A 23,349-nucleotide genomic window follows, 5' to 3' on the forward strand; every position below is an offset into this window, starting at 1 on the left:
ACTTCATGGGGCCTTTCCCACTATCATACTCAAACACTTATATTATGGTGGCAGTGGATTATGTATCTGTTCATACCCTGGGTCGAGATGACCGAGTCGAAATGTTCAGTAACAAAGTGACCGATCTCTTTAGGTCAAGCGGACCGACTTCTTTACGAAGAAGTCGGCCAAAACGACAGGAAAAGCCCAAAGAAGGGCCCAACTCAAGGAATACGACCCAGATCCGAAGGCAGCCCAAGCCGATAGAGACAAGGGCGGTTCCATGGAAGATAAGCTGACCTCAACAAGAGATAAGATAAGATAAGATAACTAACTTATCTTATCCACAGAAGGTCACATCTCACCACTATAAATACACTGGAGCACCCAGGTATAACTCATACTCTGATTCTACTCAATACCTTCTTAATACCCTTGCTAACTTAAGCATCGGAGTCCCTTGCAGGTACCCCCACCCTTCGGTGACAAAAGATCAGCAGCACTCTCGGTTCCATAAGTTGGACACACCAGCTCCGGCCATTATACGCCTGCCGGACACTTTGGCTCTGACCAACCCAGAAGATCTCGACCGAGATCGACCTACAGCTTCAGGTAACCCTCGAAACATTGGCGTCGTTGCCGGGGAACCTGGAAGTCATCCCAATACCATGGCAGACAACCATGACAACGACCACGACTCAGGTTTGGAAGATAGAACACCACACAAGAACACGGATGCTATACTTAAAGATACTCCGGAATCCAATGGAGACAAAAATTCATCAAATCCAGGGGCGGTAGAAGCACTTCAAAATCGATTGAAGCAACTCGAGAAAGAAGCCCAACATCAACGCGAAAAAGAAGAGGATCTACGTCGGGAGATAAGGTGGCACCGAGAATTAGAAGATAAGCTTATGAAACTCGAAGCTGATCTCAAAACTAAAGCTACTCGATCCACCCCAGAGGATAGCTCGCACAAAGATCAAGATCCATTCACCAGGGAAATTATGAAGACCAAAATTCCAAAAGATTTTAAGCTTCCAGATATGACTCTGTATAACGGCACCTCAGACCCCAACCACCATCTTAGCAACTTCAGAAGTAGAATGTACCTCACTAACGCCTCAGATGCAGTTCGCTGCAAAGCCTTTCCAACAACTCTTACCAAGACAGCCATTAGATGGTTCGCAACCTACCTCCAAAATCCATCTCAAGTTTCAACGACCTGGCCAAAAAGTTCCTGGCCAGATTTTCCATACAAAAGGACAAAGCCAAACATGCACCCAGCCTACTAGGAATCAAGCAAGGAGATCGGGAGAGTCTTCGTAACTACATGGAAAGATTCAACAAAACATGCATGGACATACAAAGTCTACCAACAGAAGCTGCCATCATGGGCCTCATAAACGGCCTACGAGAAGGACCATTTAGCCAATCTATATCAAAAAAGTCCCAGCATCCCTAGACGAAGTACAAGAACGGGCGCAGAAGTACATCAATATGGAGGAGAATTCTCGACTTGGGGAAGCCTCGAGGTTCGGTTCTGCCTACCGAGATAAAGATAAAGAATCCAAGAAAAAAGAAGATCGCTCCGGAGAGAAAATAAAAAATATCATAACTACACCCCTCTTAGGTTATCCTTGGTAGATATTTACAAAGAAGTCTGCTATACGAAAAAAATACCCCCAGCTCGACCACTTAAAGGCAAAAGGGGAGGAGGAAATCAGAACGAATACTGTGAGTATCATCGAGTCCGAGGACATTCCACCAACGAATGCTTTGACTTGAAAAATGTCATAGAAAAATTAGTTAAGGAAGGAAAACTAGATCGGTTCCTGGCCAATCGGGACGAAGAACCAAGAAAAAGAAGAAGGGATGAAGATGTCGGACGATCTGAACGATCACCCCGCACACCGGAAAGACATATCCACGTGATACACAGCGGATTTGCTGGAGGAGAAATCTCCAAACCATCCCGCAAGCGACACCTCAAAGAAGTATACCATGTCAAAGGCAAGAAAGAAGCGCCAGACATCCCACCAATCACGTTTACCAAAGAAGATGCATCCAGAATCATCTCAGGACACGACGACCCCATGGTCATCACAATCATATTGGCAAACGCCAACCTCCACCGTACATTAATTGACCAAGGAAGCTCCGCCGACATTCTATTCAAAACCGCCTTCGACAAACTCGGCTTAGAAGAAAAAGAGCTAAGAGCATACCCAAACATCCTGTTCGGACTTGGGGATACCCCAGTACAGCCACTAGGATACGTATCGTTACACACAACTTTTGGAAAGGGGAACCAATCCAGAACACATAAGATAGACTATATCGTGGTTGACGTAAGCTCAGCCTACAATGCCTTAATAGGTCGGACAACGTTAAATCAACTCGGAGCAATAGTTTCAACATCACATCTATGTATGAAATTCCAAACTACAGAAGGGATAGCTACAATAAAAGCAGATCAAAAAATGGCGCGTCGCTGTTATAACGAAAGTCTAAATCTCTGAGGCGAAGGAGGAGAGTTCCACACAATCGAACTCGGCGGAGATCAGAGACGAGAAGAACTCCGCCCACGACCCGAAGGAGAAATAGAAAGAGTCCAGATCGGAGATACCTCAGACAAAACAACTAATATTCGCACGATCCTGAAAAGAGACACAAAAGAATCACTAATACGGTTTCTACGAGATAATGTTGATCTCTTCGCATGGAAAGCTGCCGACATGCCAGGCATAGATCCCGAACTAATGAGCCACAAGCTGGCAGTCTACCCGGGATCCCGGTCGGTACAACAAAGACGAAGAAAACTCGGGCCAGAACAGTCTCAGGCTGTAGAAGAACAAGTACAAGCACTACTAGAGGCAGGGTTCATAAGAGAAGTTAAATACCCACTATGGTTAGCAAACGTCGTCTTCGTGAAAAAGTCAAATGGGAAGTGGCGAATGTGCACTGACTACACCGACCTCAACAAAGCCTGCCCAAAAGACCCTTATCCACTCCCAAGCATCGATGCTCTAGTAGATGCCTCATCAGGATATAAGTATCTTTCATTCATGGACGCATACTCAGGCTACAACCAGATTCCAATGTATCTACCGGATCAAGAAAAAACCTCGTTTCTTACACCAAAAGCAAATTATTGCTATATCGTAATGCCTTTCGGCCTTAAGAACGCGAGAGCCACTTATCAAAGGCTAATGAATAAAGTCTTCTCAGACCACATCGGAAAAATCATGGAGGTCTATGTGGATGACATGTTGATAAAGACACAAAGTGAAGAAACATTACTAACCGACTTGGTTCAAATATTCAACACTATACGGAAGCACGACATGCGACTCAACCCGGCTAAATGCACCTTCGCAGTGGAAGCAGGTAAATTTTTGGGCTTTATGCTCACACAAAGAGGAATCGAGGAAAATCCAGATAAATGCCAGGCCATCTTCAACATGAAAAGCCCGACCTGCATCAAAGAGGTACAACAACTCAATGGGAGATTGGCGGCCTTGTCCAGATTCCTAGCAGGGTCAGCAATAAGATCCCTCCCCTTCTACGCTATCTTGAGGAAGGGAAAGAACTTCGAGTGGACAACGGAATGTGAACAAGCCTTTTGAGACTTTATAGAATTCTTAGGACAGGCCCCCGTCCTATCTCGACCACGAGGGGGAGAACCACTCATACTGTACCTTGCAGTAGGAAGTCGGGCAATAGCCTCAGCACTAATTAGAGAAGATGAAGGGGGACAACAACCCGTCTACTTTATTAGTAAAGCATTACAGGGGGTCAGAGCTGAACTACCAGAAAATAGAGAAGTTTGCCTACGCTCTGATACTCGCATCTCGACGACTTCGCCCATACTTCCAAGCGCACACCATTAAATTTCGGACCAACTAGCCCATAAAAGGAATATTGCAGAAAATAGATCTAGCAGGAAGAATCCTACAGTGGGCAATCGAGTTGTCCGAGTTTGACCTCCAATACGAGGCACGGACAGCCATCAAATCACAATACCTAGCCAACTTCATTGCAGAAATCACAGACACCACGGAAATCCCCATAGAGTGGAACATATACGTGGACAGTTCCTCAAATAAAGCTGGAAGCAGTGCAGGTGTGATAATCGAAAGCAACCAAGGAACCCAACTTGAGCTTTTCCTGAAATTCGGATTCCCGGCTGTTCCGAGGGTTACCTGAAACTGTAGGTCGATCTCGAACGAGATCTTCTGTGTTGGTCGGAGCCGACGTGTCCGACAGGTGTACTGCGGTCGGAACTGATGTGTCCAATTTGTTGGACTTGGTGGTGGTGCTGATCCTGTGTCCCCGGAGGGGGGGGTAGCTGCAAGGGACTCCGATGCTTAAGTTAGCAAGGGTATTAAGCAGGTATTGAGTAGAATCAGAGTATGAGTTATACCTGGGTGCTCCAGTGTATTTATAATGGTGAGAAGTGACCTTTCTAGATAAGATAAGTTAGTTATCTTATCTTATCTTATCTTATCTTTGGGTGAGGTCAGCTTATCTTCAACGGAACCGCCTTTATCTCTGTAGGCTGGGATTGCCTCTGGATTTGGGTCGTGTTCCTCTATTTAGGCCCTTTATTTGGGTTTTCCTGTTGATTTGGCCAAGCTCTTTGAGAAGAGGTCGGATAGTCTAACCTGAAAAGGTCGGTCGCCTTGTCGCTAAACATCCCGGGTCGGTCATCTCGACCCAGGGTATGAACAGTGCCCCTGCTTGAGCTCGGTTCTTCCTTTGGAGGCTGAGTCCTTGACTTCGGTCCTTCTTAAGTGAAGTCGAACTCAAGCATTTTGTCGATTCCTTTTTTTTTTAGAGTCTTTTTTGAATGTAGAACGTTTTCTTCTAAAAGACGTGTGCTTTTATACCGGCGCTTTTTTGGGAACGTGCGAGGGTTTAATGCTTTTTAATTTTGAGCATTAATTGCCCCGTTTCCTTTAGGCTCTTTTACTTTGGATTTTGAAACCCCGAAAACAGTTTCTCTTCTTTTGCTTTTTTCGTAACTTCTTTTCTTAGTTCTCTCCACTCTTTGTTTTTTCGTTTGCATTTCTGTTTTCCTTGTGGTGCGGCGTCATTTGGTGTTGGAGCTTGGGGTCTTTGTGTTTCTTCCGGTGACATTGCTCTTGTTCGTATTCCCAGATTTCGTCTTCCTCCTTTTTTTGTTGAAGCTCGCTTGTTCTTTCCAGGTTGGTAATAGCTTTTCTCGTCTTCTTCGTGGCTTCGTCTTTAATTTTGGTGAAGTTCTGGTTTTACATGTTTGAAAGTTTGGATCTTTTGCGATCTTTTACTCGTTGCTGTGATATGCTTTTGATACTGATAAAAGATCTGTATCTGTTTTTTTTTTTTTGGAGATTGCTTCCTGTCTGATCTTTTTTCAAAAAAGGTTGCGTCTTTAATGGTCCCATGCTTTGTTTCTTTGGGAATGTTTTGTTTGGTAGGCTCTGTGATGATTTGCTGTGTTTTTTCTTTGATAAAAACGCTTGTTGCTTTGAATCCAAAGGATGTGTTCTGGAAACCTTGCATTATTACTGCCTCCAAAGGATGCCCCGGGACTTTGGTTTGAGTCTTGGGGTTTTCCTTTTCTTGCTTTTCATTGCCTCAGAAGCATTGACCGAGTTGTTTTTCCCTTTGTCCGAGATGTTTGTAGTAACCTCATTTTCTTTTCTTACTTGTAGGATTTAGTTGGCCCCATGTCTTCTCGCAATAACATTGTAGAGATGTCTTCCAGAGTTCCCGAGGGGATGTCCGATTGGCTGGACTCCCTTGTTTTGTTGTGTGTTTCCATTGCGGACGCTGAATTTTGCACAGAGCTGAGGAAGCGTCATAGGATTTATGGTAATAATGCTTGATCGGGGTAAAACTTGTCTCTCAACAAATTCCCATTCGGCAAGTGTACCGAATTTGTCGTCAAGTAAAAACTCACAATAGAGTGAGGTCGAATCCCACAGGGATTGATTGATCAAGCAACTTTAATTAGAGGAATGATCTAGTTGAGCGAATCCATGAATAGAGTTGATAATTGCAGAAATTAAAATGGCAAGAAAGTAAATGACTGAAAGTAAATAGCAGAATTGTAAATGGGAATGGGGAAATTGCTCATAAAAGTAAATTACAGAAAATAAAGAGAATGGGTAAGATCAGAAATGGGGAGTTCATTGGGCTTAGGAGATGTTGCATTCTCCGGATCAATTTCATTTTCATCTCTTCCTCAATCAATGCACTCATTGTTCTCGTTGGCAATCTTAAGTGATTGAATCACAATTTCTTGCAATTTAATCTCTCAAATCTTGATCAATAGCCAATTCCTTGGTCAATTGCTCATGAGAAGAGATGAAGTGTGGTCACTGATTATACCACATGCACTTCCCAAATCAAATGCTTAGAGGGTTATAGCCACATACCCATCCACACTCAATTTGGTCCAGCATGAGAAAGCATTTCTAGCTAATCTCTTCATTCCTCTTTCAAGGATCCGAAGAGATCCATGTTTGAACAACTTCTTTTCCAAGATAACTATCCAATTGGATGAAGATCGAAAGCTTTCAAGTAAAATCAAAAGGAAAGATAGAAGAAGAATAAGAAAATTAGTATTGATCCATCAAATTACAACAGAGCTCCCTAACCCAATGAAAGGGGTTTAGTTGTTCATAGCTCTAGAAATCAAAATCAAAGATGGAGAATACATGATAAAGCTAGAAGTGCAAAGAAAGTAAATACAAAGAGTAGTTCTCTTTCCTAGCTCCTCCCCCAAAAGCTCCTCTCAATTTCAAAACTACTCCTATATATACTACTCTTCTCAGCTTCTAGTTAGTTCTTCAAGTTTTGGGCCTCTGGATTTTTGAGCTTGAAGCAGTTCCTTTCTTCAATTGGGCTTGGCTTACTTGCAGAGAGAAAGTGTGAAGTGGGCAGAGACTTTAGCTCAAGACGTTAGGGGTGTTTAACATTTAGTGAAAATACAAGTTCGAGAACGTTAGTGACACTTAACATTGTCACTAACGTTGCCATGCACCCCTTTGCCTCACGTTAAAGCCCACGTTAACTGGGTTAACGTGGCTTTTAACTTTGCCTTGCTAGCCCTCGAGAACGTTAGTGACACTCAACATTGTCACTAACGTTCAAGTGTGCCCCTTCTTACTTCACGTTAAAGCTCACGTTAACTAGGTTAACGTGGCTTCTAACGTGGCTTTTGCCAACCTTCGAGAACGTTAGTGACACTCAACATTGTCACTAACGTTCAAGTGTGCCCCTAGGTCTCACGTTAGAGTCCACGTTAACTGGGTTAACGTGGCTTCTAACGTGGCCATTCTTAGCCATCCCAATGTTAGTGACAATGTTGAGTGTCACTAACGTTGGCTCATTCTTCATTCCTCATCGTTAGCTTCCACGTTAACCAAGTTAACGTGGAGGTTAACGTGGCTCTTGGGGGTTGTGTGGTTGCTCCAACGTTAGTGACAATGTTGAGTGTCACTAATGTTATCGACAACTCTCCATCTCTTACGTTAGCTCCCACGTTAACCAAGTTAACGTGGGAGTTAACGTGGCTCTTTGCACCTTAGGCAACCGTTAGTGACAATGTTGAGTGTCACTAACGTTGGCTTCTCTTCCCCCTTTAACTTTAGAGGCCACGTTAACTAGGTTAACGTGGCTTCTAACGTGGCCATTTGTGAGCAATTGCCAACGTTAGTGACAATGTTAAGTGTCACTAACGTTGGCTCAACTTCTCTTCTCCACGTTAGAGTTCACGTTAACTTAGTTAACGTGACTCTTTAACGTGGGTATTGATGGCTTTTGAGAGTGTTTTTGGCAATCACTTTTCTCCTTAACTTTGCAAGTTACCTCCCATTCCTTGCTTCCTTTGGTCCTGAAATCAAGCAATAGAGTGCATCAAAGTTCTAGTCCACGTCATGGGTAATGCAATATACAATTTTGTCATTAAAATCATGCAAAATCCTCATGAAATAATGTAAAATGCACAATGTATGCTTGAATCAAAGTCTGAGTGAATATTTGCCCAAAACTAACTTATTTCCTAAGAAAATGCATGAAATTACCTAAAAACAGTAAAGAAAAGGTCAATGAAACTGGCCAAAATGCCCTGGCATCACAACACCAAACTTAAAGCTTGCTTATCCCTAAGCAAGTACTGGAACAAGAGAATGATGAATGGAATCTCCAGAGAAATGAGTCATTCTTGTGGAAGTCATATTACTGATTTTATGGTGGTTTCATGCATAGCAACTTAGGTTCATTCCACTACTAGCTTTCAAACCTTTATCATCTCCTAAAAAACTCATTTTGTTATATCCCATGAGACCTTTATTTATTGATCCTTTTATTGTTATTTCAAGGGCTTATTTGTGTTTTTAGGCTAAGTGTTTTGTAAGGGGGCAACTCTTTAGGATAAGCTTTCAGCCAACACTCCCGAACCAGTTGGTTCAAGGTGCTAGGTGTTGAAGCACCCCTAAGGACTTACTTGCTCAAGTCTCTCCCCCATACATACACACCACAGGCATATAGTTTATTTATTTTCTTTCCTTCAGACCTTGGTGTCCAGCACCTCTTTGGGTTACTAAATGCTCTGTGGTGAGGGTTACTCTTGATAGTGGATTTTCAGCTGATAATCCCGGGTTAGTTAACCCAATTTACCAGGTGATGAAGCACCCCAAAGAGCTTATTCATCCAAGTATATCCCTCACACAGGAGCACCACAGACACATGTCTTAGAGTAAACCATTGGTGCCTAGCCTTATTGCTTACTCTTTCTCTTTTGTTTTTCACTTCCCTTGTTCTTTCCCTTTTCTCTTATTAGGATCTTGTTGTTATTTTAGTCTCATGGGTATATCAAAAGTGAAGCATTCAGGATAGATAGTTGTCATCCTAACCTTGTGGTTGAACCAACTTAGCTAACTTATGACTACCCCCAAAGATTCATGAATGCACTTTCACATTATGAACTCTACTCTGGTCTTTTGTAAACATAGACATTCTCTTCTTCATATAAATAGACAAGCTTACAAGTAAATAAGGGAAAGAAGCAGTGACACTTAAACCAGAATCACAGACCATGCTCAACAACAAGGTAGAGTAAAAAAAAAAAAACATGTTTAGGCCTCACTGGTAATCATTAATCAAGATTGCATTTGAGCTTCCAATGTTAGAACTGTAAATATATGGAATTAAGTGACAATACAACCTTCAGGTGACAACTTCTAATCGCCTTCTTTTCGTTCTCCTCTTGCTCTTTGCTTCCTTGAGCGAAGGGGCACCATAAGGTTCCTGTAAAGTTATTGGAAGTTGCTTGTTCCCAAGCACTTGAGGAATAACTAGCTTGCATGTGCTTGTGTCTTATGAACTTGATTCGGTGTGTGAACACCAAACTTAGTTCCTTGTTTAGTAAACAATCTTGCACATACACTGATAACTCATATCTTGTTGTTAATAGAACAATGATTAACTAAAGTCTAACTACATCTAAATGGTTTCCCTCAATTGGTCAGAGCTAGCAATGTGTTTTGGGAGCAGGTGTAATTCTAACTAAATGTCCTTTTGGTGGAACACCAAACTTAGAATTACACTGTCTCTTTTGATTGTTCTGGTGTGAAACACCAAACTTAGCTCCTTGCAATACAGGGGAAACAACTCATGATTTTTATTGAAATGAAGATGAAAATGACTACCTGAGGTTGGGTTGCCTCCCAACAAAGCACTTTTTTTTTATCGTCGCTACCTTGACGAGTCCTCACTCACTTGAGATGGTATTTCATTCTGGGGTTTTCCCCCATGTTGCCCAAATAATGCTTGAGTCTTTGTCTATTCACTGTAAAAGTCCTTTCTGACCCTTTATCCATGACTTCTACGTGCCTGTACGACGAGACCTTTGTGACAAGAAAGGGCCTGGACCACCTTGATTTGAGTTTTCTTGGGAACAGTCTTAGTTTGGAATTGTATAGGAGCACTCGCTGCCCCCTTTCGAAACTTCTGGGTGCAAGATGTGAGTCATGTCTTCTCTTTGCCTTCTCCTTGTACATCTTGGTATTGCTTCCTCTTGCTGCCTCATCATCTGTAGTTGTAGCTCTTTCTGTGCTCCTTGGCCTTCCAAGTACTGTCTAGACAAGCCATCAAGGGCTTCCTGTAGTTGATGCATGATGACAAGTCATCATATACCAATTTTTCTATGCTTTTTCATACAAGAAATTGATGATTAGTGCTTAAATATTGCATTCTTTTGTGCTTAATTGGAAGATTTCCTTGATCTTTTAATTTTATAAATCTTGTAGGAAATAAGAAGAAAAAGAAGCAAAGAAGCACAAAAAAAGAGGAAAAAAAGAGCTTTGGAGCATACTTTGAAGTTGGAGCACACCTTGGAGGCTTAGGCCACGCTTTTAAAAGCATGGCCCATGACCAAATTAAAGAAGAAAACAACCAGCACACACACTGCCCTGCCCTTGCCAAGGGCAGGGCAGAATCATGATGAAACAAAGTGAGGTTGAAGCAAATTTTCGCTAAGGTAAAATCTGGGCGCTCACAGCATGACCATGCCTACTTCAAAGGGCTATAACTTGAGCTACAGACGTCTGATTGATGTGCTTTCAGTTGCGTTGGAAAGCTGACATTCATAGCTTTCCAACGATATATAGAAATCCATATTTGGCGTAAAATTAAGGCAGGAACGGAAAGAATCTTTAAGGGCCAAAAACAAGCGAAAATAAACCAAAATGCTTCCACCAAGGCTCGAAGAGGGAGACACAAGGAAACCAAGGAAGTCTGCCCTCAAGGAGAGCAGAATGCCCTCTTGGAGGGCAATGTCGTGTTCTATTCATGAAAATTCAAGGAAAAATTACAACAACTTCCTCCACCAAGTTTCGAACACAAGACCTTCAAGGAAGTAAAGGCTTAGGCTTAGCGCACACAAGCGCATCATGGCACGGTCAAGGAACGTGGTGTGCGCACAAGACACACCAAGGCAACATTGCCCTGCCCTCCACAAGGGCAGGGCAGCATCTTCACACACCAAGCTCGCACGCAATGAGCCGCACGTACAATTTCCCTGCTCTGCCCTCCACAAGGGCAGGGCAGCCTCTTGGGAGCAACATATGGGCCAAAATTCAATTTAATTCAATTTCTCACCAAATTGAATCAAAGCCAACCAAACCCATTTCTCCTCAAATCCAAGGCAAGCAAAGCCCACATCATGACTCAAAGGCACATGGATCAATTAAATTAGGATTTTCATTTTTGTAATTTGTTTTAATTTCATTTTCATTTTTCATTTTGTAAAGCCTATATAAAGGCATTAATAGGAGCTGAATGAGGAGGGGCTTGCTCCATTAGGGAGGAGTAGTAGTAGAGAGCTCTCTCTTTAGTTTTTCTCGTGTTTTGAAATTTTGGATTGAGATTGGAAAAATTCTATTTCAATTTCTATCTGAGATCTCTCTGTTTTTATTTTGCTGCATAATTCAAGGAACTGTGATTAGAATCAAGGCTCTCTTTACTGCTTCCATCTCTATTTCTTCTTCAAATATTTTCTCTATTGGATCAAGGAAGGAATTGAGATCTAGACTTGTTTTCTAGTCTCATTGATTCCCTGAGATCCTCACTTGTCTCTTTAAATTTCACAATTGAGCTTAATTACATCCTGTGTTGCTTCTTCAAGCAATTTTCCATTTCTGTTTAAATCTGCTGCACTTATTTCATCTTTTAATTCTCTGCTTGATTGCTCTTTACATTTTCTTGTTGAATTTTAAATTTCCTGCACCCAATCCCCTTTACATTTAATGCAATTTATTTTTCGTGCAATTTAAGTTTCAACTATTTTACTTTCTTGCACTTTAAGTTTTATGCAATTTTACTTTCTGTAACTTTAAATTTCCTGTCATTTACAATTTTGTTGGCTACATTTCATCCAATATCACTTCAATGTTAGCTTGACTAAACTAATTACCCACTAAAGTTGCTTGATCCATCAATCCCTGTGGGATCGACCTCACTCTTGTGAGTTATTACTACTTGATGCGACCCGGTACACTTGCCGGTGAGTTATGTGTGTTGGAAATTCATTTTTCCACAAAAACACCATCAAGTTTTTGGTGCCGTCGCCGGGGATTGATTAGATCAACAATGATTAAGTGGGTGAGAAGTCTAGATTAAGCATTTTTTTATTTTTGTTCTCTACTTTAAAGTGAAACAAAGGTCTTTGAGTTATTGCCTCACTAAGAAATTCTTTCTCTGTGACATGAATTTCAAATTTCATTGATGTTTACAAAATACAAATGGAGTTCAACTCATCTTATGGTCAAACAAAATTTTATGGGATATCATCCACCATCACCAATATCTAATGATGGCTGGAAATATCACCAAGAGAATACACATTCTGAGCACTCCAATTCATGGAGATTTGCTTCAGAAACACAAGATGAGCAAGAGAACCATATGGGATATTTCCTTCCACCACAAAATGATGCAAGTCATGATTCTAATGGTGGCTGGGAAGGGAATTATAGTGCTCCATATGATATTCATCCAAAGACATCATCACTTGACCATACTTCAACAGAAAGCCCCTTTCAAAACTCACCACCCACACAAACTTCCATGAACTACTCAAGGTTCTCAAAGCTTGAGTCCATGTTCAAAAAATATGAGGAGGAGACAAAGAAAGTCTGGAAAGAACAAGAAAACTCCCTCAAAAACATGGAAGTGCAGCTAGCTCAATTGGTGAGTGCAACGGAGAAGGAGGAAAAACAAGAGGAAGAGGCTACTGCATCAAGTGAAATTGCAAAGAAGGAAGAGGTGGTGGAAACATTTGAACCTAAAACTGCACTTGAGATGACAAGAGAACCTGAACATTCACAACCTCCTCAAACTCCCTTGGACCAAAGATGCTCAACACTGATCGAAAAATATGAAGAGGAGATGAAGAAAGCTTGGAAAGATCAACAAACCTCCTCCGTGAAAGAGCTATTAAAGCAAATATTGAGTGTAAAAGAGGAAGTGGAAGAACAAGCTAGTGAGGAGGATACTCAAGAGAAGTCAAACTCAAGTGAAGCAGAGAAGTACATAGAAGAAAAGCTCATGGAACCACCAATGCAAAAAGCCCTGGATGAATACAAAACTCCAATAATCACACAGCAACCATGTCTTGACATCCAAGAAGTGAAGGCAACTAACAAAAGCACCAATCCTGTCCCTAAAAGCAAGCTCAATCAAGCCAAATTCAAAAGGAAGCTTGCTGAGGAAAGACCAAGGCAAGGGACAGTAGCTGAATTTTCTGCCCCCTTGAGGTCATTCCTCTTAACAAACTGGAAGAAGAGGAAGAAAGTGAAGAACAGGTAGACAGTAGGTACATTTCTTCCCTTTGTTTTGTTTAAATTCAATAAATTGGCATATGGTTACATTCTAAGGTTAGTGTTGCCTTGCAACAAAATTGTTTTCAATCTTTTTGGATGATTGCATCAAATCAAAAATGAAAGTGACGCACCAAGATTCTAAGTTTGGTGTGCCACTTATTTTTCTATGCAATTCATTCAAGCAACACCACTTGTTTACATAATCATAATGCCGCTGCAGTGTTATTTTTTTAGTTAGACAATTTTAGTTTTCTTGATTGTTTTAGTCATTTCCTTGTTTTTAATGCTTTCTTTTATTAACTGTGTTTGTTAATACATAACCCAAACATCCTTACTTATGATAGATTCTTCACTTGGTGATTGTATTCAACAAATAACAGTTTCTTTTGTTTAGTTTTAGCTCAAATAAATTGACATATGGTTGCATTCTAAGTTTGGTATTGCTATGCAACAAAATTTGGTTCCAATGCTTACTAGATACTTGCATTAATTTCAAGTAAAAGTGTCACACTAAGTTTGGTGTGCCACTTATTTTTTATGCAATGTATCATGCACACCCTCTTATGTTTGCAATCAAAATGTCTTTGTCTCTTGTGCCTTGATTGTTATCTTTAATTTTGCTTGCTTAAAACACATGTGCTACTAACATATCATTGTGTAAGACATTCATGATCCTTCTTAGCCCCATAGCCATTGTTCTAATTGTTGCTTGAGGATGAGCAAGCATTCTGAGTTGGTATGGGAAGGAGAAGAATGAGAGGAAAATGACAACAATAGAGAAGATGAATTGCAAGGTTGTAAAGTTCCATTTCCTCTCATTTATTTTCAACACTTTAAATTGCATGATTGTCTTATTATCTTCTCTGTTTACATGTGTGGTATGACTAAGCATAGCTTGAATTTGATTTACAACATGGTGCTGTACCATTATGACTACCAACTTGAGTTTTGTGAGTTCAAAAGCAGTAAAGCATCATGATCATAAACAAACAAGGAATTAAAGAAGAATTTAGCATGTGCATACAAGTATTGGAATGCTAGTATGATTGATTGTTGCTCAATTGCATTGGATTTTATTTAATTGAAGTTTTTCATCTAGTACATTTTGTGAAATCTTTTGAAATCATGAAAACCTTGAAGAAGCAAATACAATTAAAGCAAGAAAAGAAAAAGGGAAAGAATGAGAAAGCTGAAGGCTCTGAGTACCAATGGCAATTTATTTGCTAAGTGCTTGTGGTGTTTATGTATCAAGCCAAATGCTTGAAAACAAAACACTTAGAAGTCAAGGCTAGGCTCAAGTGCAAAAGCACTCCCTCAAAGCTCAAGGTTCTGAGCATCAATGATTAGAGAGTCAAGAAAAAAAAATTAATGAGCTTAATGAAGTCCTCTAATTAAATGCTTGTGGTGCTTATGTATCAAGTGGTAATACTTGAAAACAAAGCATTTAGAAGTCGTAGCTTTGTTATTAACTCATGGGGCAATGCACCCAAAAGGAGAAGCTAAAAAAAAATCAAAAGCTTGTTTCAAGGAAGAATTATAAGAAAAAGATTTCATAAATTGAGCTAGATGGAAGCATCAATCATTTACATTTCTTTTGTGATTGAAGCATGCTTAGAAAACTAGCTTGCCATGAACATTAACTTGCTACTCTTCTTACCTTGGATTGTCAATTTCTATTGCATGATTCTTTTCTTGCTTGGGGACAAGCAAGGTTTAAGTTTGGTGTTGTGATGACAAGTCATCATATACCTATTTTTCTATGCTTTTTCATACAAGAAATTGATGATTAGTGCTTAAATATTGCATTCTTTTGTGCTTAATTGGAAGATTTCCTTGATCGTTTAATTTTATAAATCTTGTAGGAAATAAGAAGAAAAAGAAGCAAAGAAGCACAAAAAAGAGGAAAAAAAGAGCTTTGGAGCATACTTTGAAGTTGGAGCACACCTTGGAGGCTTAGGCCACGCTTTTAAAAGCGTGGCCCATGACCAAATTAAAGAAGAAAACAACCAGCACGCACACTGCCCTGCCCTTGCCAAGGGCAGGGCAGAATCATGATGAAACAAAGTGAGGTTGAAGCAAATTTTCGCTAAGGTAAAATCTGGGCGCTCACTTCAAAGGGCTATAACTTGAGCTACAGACATCCGATTGATGTGCTTTCAGTTGCGTTGGAAAGCTGACATTCATAGCTTTCCAACGATATATAGAAATCCATATTTGGCATACAATTAAGGCAGGAACGGAAAGCATCGTTAAGGGCCAAAAACAAGCGAAAATAAACCAAAATGCTTCCACCAAGGCTCGAAGAGGGAGACACAAGGAAACCAAGGAAGTCTGCCCTCAAGGAGAGCAGAATGCCCTCTTGGAGGGCAATGTCGTGTTCTATTCATGAAAATTCAAGGAAAAATTACAACAACTTCCTCCACCAAGTTTCGAACACAAGACCTTCAAGGAAGTAAAGGCTTAGGCTTGGCGCACACAAGCGCATCATGGCACGGTCAAGGAACGTGGTGCGCGCACAAGACACACCAAGGCAACATTGCCCTGCCCTCCACAAGGGTAGGGCAGCATCTTCACACACCAAGCTCGCACGCAATGAGCCGCACGCACAATTTCCCTGCTCTGCCCTCCACAAGGGCAGGGCAGCCTCCTGGGAGCAACATATGGGCCAAAATTCAATTTAATTCAATTTCTCACCAAATTGAATCAAAGCCAACCAAACCCATTTCTCCTCAAATCCAAGGCAAGCAAAGCCCACATCATGACTCAAAGGCACATGGATCAATTAAATTAGGATTTTCATTTTTGTAATTTGTTTTAATTTCATTTTCATTTTTCATTTTGTAAAGCCTATATAAAGGCATTAATAGGAGCTGAATGAGGAGGGGCTTGCTCCATTAGGGAGGAGTAGTAGTAGAGAGCTTTCTCTTTAGTTTTTCTCTTGTTTTGAAATTTTGGATTGAGATTGGAGAAATTCTATTTCAATTTCTATCTGAGATCTCTCTGTTCTTATTTTGCTGCATAATTCAAGGAACTGTGATTAGAATCAAGGCTCTCTTTACTGCTTCCATCTCTATTTCTTCTTCAAATATTTTCTCTGTTGGATCAAGGAAGGAATTGAGATCTAGACTTGTTTTCTAGTCTCATTAATTCCCTGAGATCCTCACTTGTCTCTTTAAATTTCACAATTGAGCTTAATTACATCCTGTGTTGCTTCTTCAAGCAATTTTCCATTTCTGTTTAAATCTGCTGCACTTATTTCATCTTTTAATTCTCTGCTTGATTGCTCTTTACATTTTCTTGTTGAATTTTAAATTTCCTGCACCCAATCCCCTTTACATTTAATGCAATTTATTTTTCGTGCAATTTAAGTTTCAACTATTTTACTTTCTTGCACTTTAAGTTTTATGCAATTTTACTTTCTGTAACTTTAAATTTCCTGTCATTTACAATTTTGTTGGCTACATTTCATCCAATATCACTTCAATGTTAGCTTGACTAAACTAATTACCCACTAAAGTTGCTTGATCCATCAATCCCTGTGGGATCGACCTCACTCTTGTGAGTTATTACTACTTGATGCGACCCGGTACACTTGCCGGTGAGTTATGTGTGTTGGAAATTCATTTTTCCACAAAAACACCATCAAGTTTTTGGTGCCGTCGCCGGGGATTGATTAGATCAACAATGATTAAGTGGGTGAGAAGTCTAGATTAAGCATTTTTTATTTTTGTTCTCTACTTTAAAGTGAAACAAAGGTCTTTGAGTTATTGCCTCACTAAGAAATTCTTTCTCTGTGACATGAATTTCAAATTTCATTGATGTTTACAAAATACAAATGGAGTTCAACTCATCTTATGGTCAAACAAAATTTTATGGGATATCATCCACCATCACCAATATCTAATGATGGCTGGAAATATCACCAAGAGAATACACATTCTGAGCACTCCAATTCATGGAGATTTGCTTCAGAAACACAAGATGAGCAAGAGAACCATATGGGATATTTCCTTCCACCACAAAATGATGCAAGTCATGATTCTAATGGTGGCTGGGAAGGGAATTATAGTGCTCCATATGATATTCATCCAAAGACATCATCACTTGACCATACTTCAACAGAAAGCCCCTTTCAAAACTCACCACCCACACAAACTTCCATGAACTACTCAAGGTTCTCAAAGCTTGAGTCCATGTTCAAAAAATATGAGGAGGAGACAAAGAAAGTCTGGAAAGAACAAGAAAACTCCCTCAAAAACATGGAAGTGCAGCTAGCTCAATTGGTGAGTGCAACGGAGAAGGAGGAAAAACAAGAGGAAGAGGCTACTGCATCAAGTGAAATTGCAAAGAAGGAAGAGGTGGTGGAAACATTTGAACCTAAAACTGCACTTGAGATGACAAGAGAACCTGAACATTCACAACCTCCTCAAACTCCCTTGGACCAAAGATGCTCAACACTGATCGAAAAATATGAAGAGGAGATGAAGAAAGCTTGGAAAGATCAACAAACCTCCTCCGTGAAAGAGCTATTAAAGCAAATATTGAGTGTAAAAGAGGAAGTGGAAGAACAAGCTAGTGAGGAGGATACTCAAGAGAAGTCAAACTCAAGTGAAGCAGAGAAGTACATAGAAGAAAAGCTCATGGAACCACCAATGCAAAAAGCCCTGGATGAATACAAAACTCCAATAATCACACAGCAACCATGTCTTGACATCCAAGAAGTGAAGGCAACTAACAAAAGCACCAATCCTGTCCCTAAAAGCAAGCTCAATCAAGCCAAATTCAAAAGGAAGCTTGCTGAGGAAAGACCAAGGCAAGGGACAGTAGCTGAATTTTCTGCCCCCTTGAGGTCATTCCTCTTAACAAACTGGAAGAAGAGGAAGAAAGTGAAGAACAGGTAGACAGTAGGTACATTTCTTCCCTTTGTTTTGTTTAAATTCAATAAATTGGCATATGGTTACATTCTAAGGTTAGTGTTGCCTTGCAACAAAATTGTTTTCAATCTTTTTGGATGATTGCATCAAATCAAAAATGAAAGTGACGCACCAAGATTCTAAGTTTGGTGTGCCACTTATTTTTCTATGCAATTCATTCAAGCAACACCACTTGTTTACATAATCATAATGCCGCTGCAGTGTTATTTTTTTAGTTAGACAATTTTAGTTTTCTTGATTGTTTTAGTCATTTCCTTGTTTTTAATGCTTTCTTTTATTAACTGTGTTTGTTAATACATAACCCAAACATCCTTACTTATGATAGATTCTTCACTTGGTGATTGTATTCAACAAATAACAGTTTCTTTTGTTTAGTTTTAGCTCAAATAAATTGACATATGGTTGCATTCTAAGTTTGGTATTGCTATGCAACAAAATTTGGTTCCAATGCTTACTAGATACTTGCATTAATTTCAAGTAAAAGTGTCACACTAAGTTTGGTGTGCCACTTATTTTTTATGCAATGTATCATGCACACCCTCTTATGTTTGCAATCAAAATGTCTTTGTCTCTTGTGCCTTGATTGTTATCTTTAATTTTGCTTGCTTAAAACACATGTGCTACTAACATATCATTGTGTAAGACATTCATGATCCTTCTTAGCCCCATAGCCATTGTTCTAATTGTTGCTTGAGGATGAGCAAGCATTCTGAGTTGGTATGGGAAGGAGAAGAATGAGAGGAAAATGACAACAATAGAGAAGATGAATTGCAAGGTTGTAAAGTTCCATTTCCTCTCATTTATTTTCAACACTTTAAATTGCATGATTGTCTTATTATCTTCTCTGTTTACATGTGTGGTATGACTAAGCATAGCTTGAATTTGATTTACAACATGGTGCTGTACCATTATGACTACCAACTTGAGTTTTGTGAGTTCAAAAGCAGTAAAGCATCATGATCATAAACAAACAAGGAATTAAAGAAGAATTTAGCATGTGCATACAAGTATTGGAATGCTAGTATGATTGATTGTTGCTCAATTGCATTGGATTTTATTTAATTGAAGTTTTTCATCTAGTACATTTTGTGAAATCTTTTGAAATCATGAAAACCTTGAAGAAGCAAATACAATTAAAGCAAGAAAAGAAAAAGGGAAAGAATGAGAAAGCTGAAGGCTCTGAGTACCAATGGCAATTTATTTGCTAAGTGCTTGTGGTGTTTATGTATCAAGCCAAATGCTTGAAAACAAAACACTTAGAAGTCAAGGCTAGGCTCAAGTGCAAAAGCACTCCCTCAAAGCTCAAGGTTCTGAGCATCAATGATTAGAGAGTCAAGAAAAAAAAATTAATGAGCTTAATGAAGTCCTCTAATTAAATGCTTGTGGTGCTTATGTATCAAGTGGTAATACTTGAAAACAAAGCATTTAGAAGTCGTAGCTTTGTTATTAACTCATGGGGCAATGCACCCAAAAGGAGAAGCTAAAAAAAAATCAAAAGCTTGTTTCAAGGAAGAATTATAAGAAAAAGATTTCATAAATTGAGCTAGATGGAAGCATCAATCATTTACATTTCTTTTGTGATTGAAGCATGCTTAGAAAACTAGCTTGCCATGAACATTAACTTGCTACTCTTCTTACCTTGGATTGTCAATTTCTATTGCATGATTCTTTTCTTGCTTGGGGACAAGCAAGGTTTAAGTTTGGTGTTGTGATGACAAGTCATCATATACCTATTTTTCTATGCTTTTTCATACAAGAAATTGATGATTAGTGCTTAAATATTGCATTCTTTTGTGCTTAATTGGAAGATTTCCTTGATCGTTTAATTTTATAAATCTTGTAGGAAATAAGAAGAAAAAGAAGCAAAGAAGCACAAAAAAGAGGAAAAAAAGAGCTTTGGAGCATACTTTGAAGTTGGAGCACACCTTGGAGGCTTAGGCCACGCTTTTAAAAGCGTGGCCCATGACCAAATTAAAGAAGAAAACAACCAGCACGCACACTGCCCTGCCCTTGCCAAGGGCAGGGCAGAATCATGATGAAACAAAGTGAGGTTGAAGCAAATTTTCGCTAAGGTAAAATCTGGGCGCTCACTTCAAAGGGCTATAACTTGAGCTACAGACATCCGATTGATGTGCTTTCAGTTGCGTTGGAAAGCTGACATTCATAGCTTTCCAACGATATATAGAAATCCATATTTGGCATACAATTAAGGCAGGAACGGAAAGCATCGTTAAGGGCCAAAAACAAGCGAAAATAAACCAAAATGCTTCCACCAAGGCTCGAAGAGGGAGACACAAGGAAACCAAGGAAGTCTGCCCTCAAGGAGAGCAGAATGCCCTCTTGGAGGGCAATGTCGTGTTCTATTCATGAAAATTCAAGGAAAAATTACAACAACTTCCTCCACCAAGTTTCGAACACAAGACCTTCAAGGAAGTAAAGGCTTAGGCTTGGCGCACACAAGCGCATCATGGCACGGTCAAGGAACGTGGTGCGCGCACAAGACACACCAAGGCAACATTGCCCTGCCCTCCACAAGGGTAGGGCAGCATCTTCACACACCAAGCTCGCACGCAATGAGCCGCACGCACAATTTCCCTGCTCTGCCCTCCACAAGGGCAGGGCAGCCTCCTGGGAGCAACATATGGGCCAAAATTCAATTTAATTCAATTTCTCACCAAATTGAATCAAAGCCAACCAAACCCATTTCTCCTCAAATCCAAGGCAAGCAAAGCCCACATCATGACTCAAAGGCACATGGATCAATTAAATTAGGATTTTCATTTTTGTAATTTGTTTTAATTTCATTTTCATTTTTCATTTTGTAAAGCCTATATAAAGGCATTAATAGGAGCTGAATGAGGAGGGGCTTGCTCCATTAGGGAGGAGTAGTAGTAGAGAGCTTTCTCTTTAGTTTTTCTCTTGTTTTGAAATTTTGGATTGAGATTGGAGAAATTCTATTTCAATTTCTATCTGAGATCTCTCTGTTCTTATTTTGCTGCATAATTCAAGGAACTGTGATTAGAATCAAGGCTCTCTTTACTGCTTCCATCTCTATTTCTTCTTCAAATATTTTCTCTGTTGGATCAAGGAAGGAATTGAGATCTAGACTTGTTTTCTAGTCTCATTAATTCCCTGAGATCCTCACTTGTCTCTTTAAATTTCACAATTGAGCTTAATTACATCCTGTGTTGCTTCTTCAAGCAATTTTCCATTTCTGTTTAAATCTGCTGCACTTATTTCATCTTTTAATTCTCTGCTTGATTGCTCTTTACATTTTCTTGTTGAATTTTAAATTTCCTGCACCCAATCCCCTTTACATTTAATGCAATTTATTTTTCGTCCAATTTAAGTTTCAGCTATTTTACTTTCTTGCACTTTAAGTTTTATGCAATTTTACTTTCTGCAACTTTAAATTTCCTGTCATTTACAATTCTGTTGGCTACATTTCATCCAATATCCCTTCAATGTTAGCTTGACTAAACTAATTACCCACTAAAGTTGCTTGATCCATCAATCCCTGTGGGATCGACCTCACTCTTGTGAGTTATTACTACTTGATGCGACGCGGTACACTTGCCGGTGAGTTATGTGTGTTGGAAATTCATTTTTCCACAAAAACACCATCAATGCATGTCCAAGGTCTATGGTGCTTGCCCCTCTGGGGCTTGTCCTTCCACTCCTTGAGGCCCTGTATTCTTTCTTTGCCTCTTTTGAGGTATGGCGGATGCTGCAGCATTCATCCTTCGAACAGTTATTGGAATGCCTTCCTTTATCCATACAGGATCCTCATCTTCAAACTCCACCCCAGCTTTCTTGCATAGTCGGTAGATAGTGCTGGGGTAACCTAACGTTCCTCTTGCGTCACTTTTCTCTGCCATCTTTCTAATGCCTTGAGCTATGATTTCATGAACCTTGATTTCTCCTCCCTTGAGTATGCAGTGCACCATTGTTGCCCTCTCCAAATTCACCTCTGAGTTATTTGCAGCTGGGAGGATAGATCTCCTCACTAGCTCAAACCACCCTTTGGCTTCAGGAGTGAGATCCGTTCTCTTGATGAATTTTGGCTTATTTCCCGCGCCCCTTTCCCAGTCAGCTTCGGGTACACAAAGGTCTCGCAAGATCTGGTCATAATTGGGGTTGTTGTCCATCCTTGAGTGATAACTTTCTTCTTCAAATGGTATAGACCGTAGCTTCAATGCCCTCATTACACTCATGGGACCAAAATCCACCATCTTTCCTCTCACAAAGCTTATATACGACTCATCTTTCTTATCATACCGGACTGCATTTGCATAAAATTCTCTTATGAGGTTTGCATTCACCTTAGTGACTGGGTCAGTGAGGAGCTCCCCTCTTCTCCTTTCTACCTTCTCTGAGATTTCTGGGCACTCACTCTTCTTAACTTGAAATCCCAACTCATAGATGACTTCCTTACCAACCATCCACCCGTATTCCAATGCATGATGCAAGCTTCTAAACCTCTTCTCATCATACGGGTATTCCTCCATGGGTTCCTTTCCCTTCCTTCTCTTTGTACTTGAGGATGCCATGAATGATAGTTATTATGTGAAGATGGAAAGGTTGTGGAGACTTCTGGTTGTTTAGGGTTTTATGGCAATGAAGAGAGTGAGGGGGAACGTTTGTAAGGAGGTAAGAAGTGCTGCGTTTCGAAATGAATATGTATGAAGAGTGTGTGAGGAAAGTTAAGGCTGGGTACGGAACAAGGGCTACTTATATAGGGAAGTTGTAAGTGAGTGGATGGTGTGGATTGATGGACTTGTCGCTCGATGGACGGTTGGGGTTATGCATGCTCATGGACAAGGAACACCACTTTATTGTGGTTATTGGTTCGGTCATCAAGGTCCCTCTTTCTTCCATGTTGCATGGCAACATTTTCCAATGCATTCTTCCTTGAGTCACGCGTGTGTGTATCTCTTCATAAAGTGCTGAACCATTTCTTTTCACTTGTCCTATCAATCTCCTCAATGCTCCTTTCTTTTCCCTATAAAGATGAAATAAGAAAAGTAAGAACTATTTTTTATAAAAGAAACAGAAATGCTTTA

The sequence above is a fragment of the Arachis hypogaea genome, chromosome 10, assembly GCF_003086295.3.
Source record: "Arachis hypogaea cultivar Tifrunner chromosome 10, arahy.Tifrunner.gnm2.J5K5, whole genome shotgun sequence".
Classification (NCBI taxonomy): domain Eukaryota; kingdom Viridiplantae; phylum Streptophyta; class Magnoliopsida; order Fabales; family Fabaceae; genus Arachis; species Arachis hypogaea.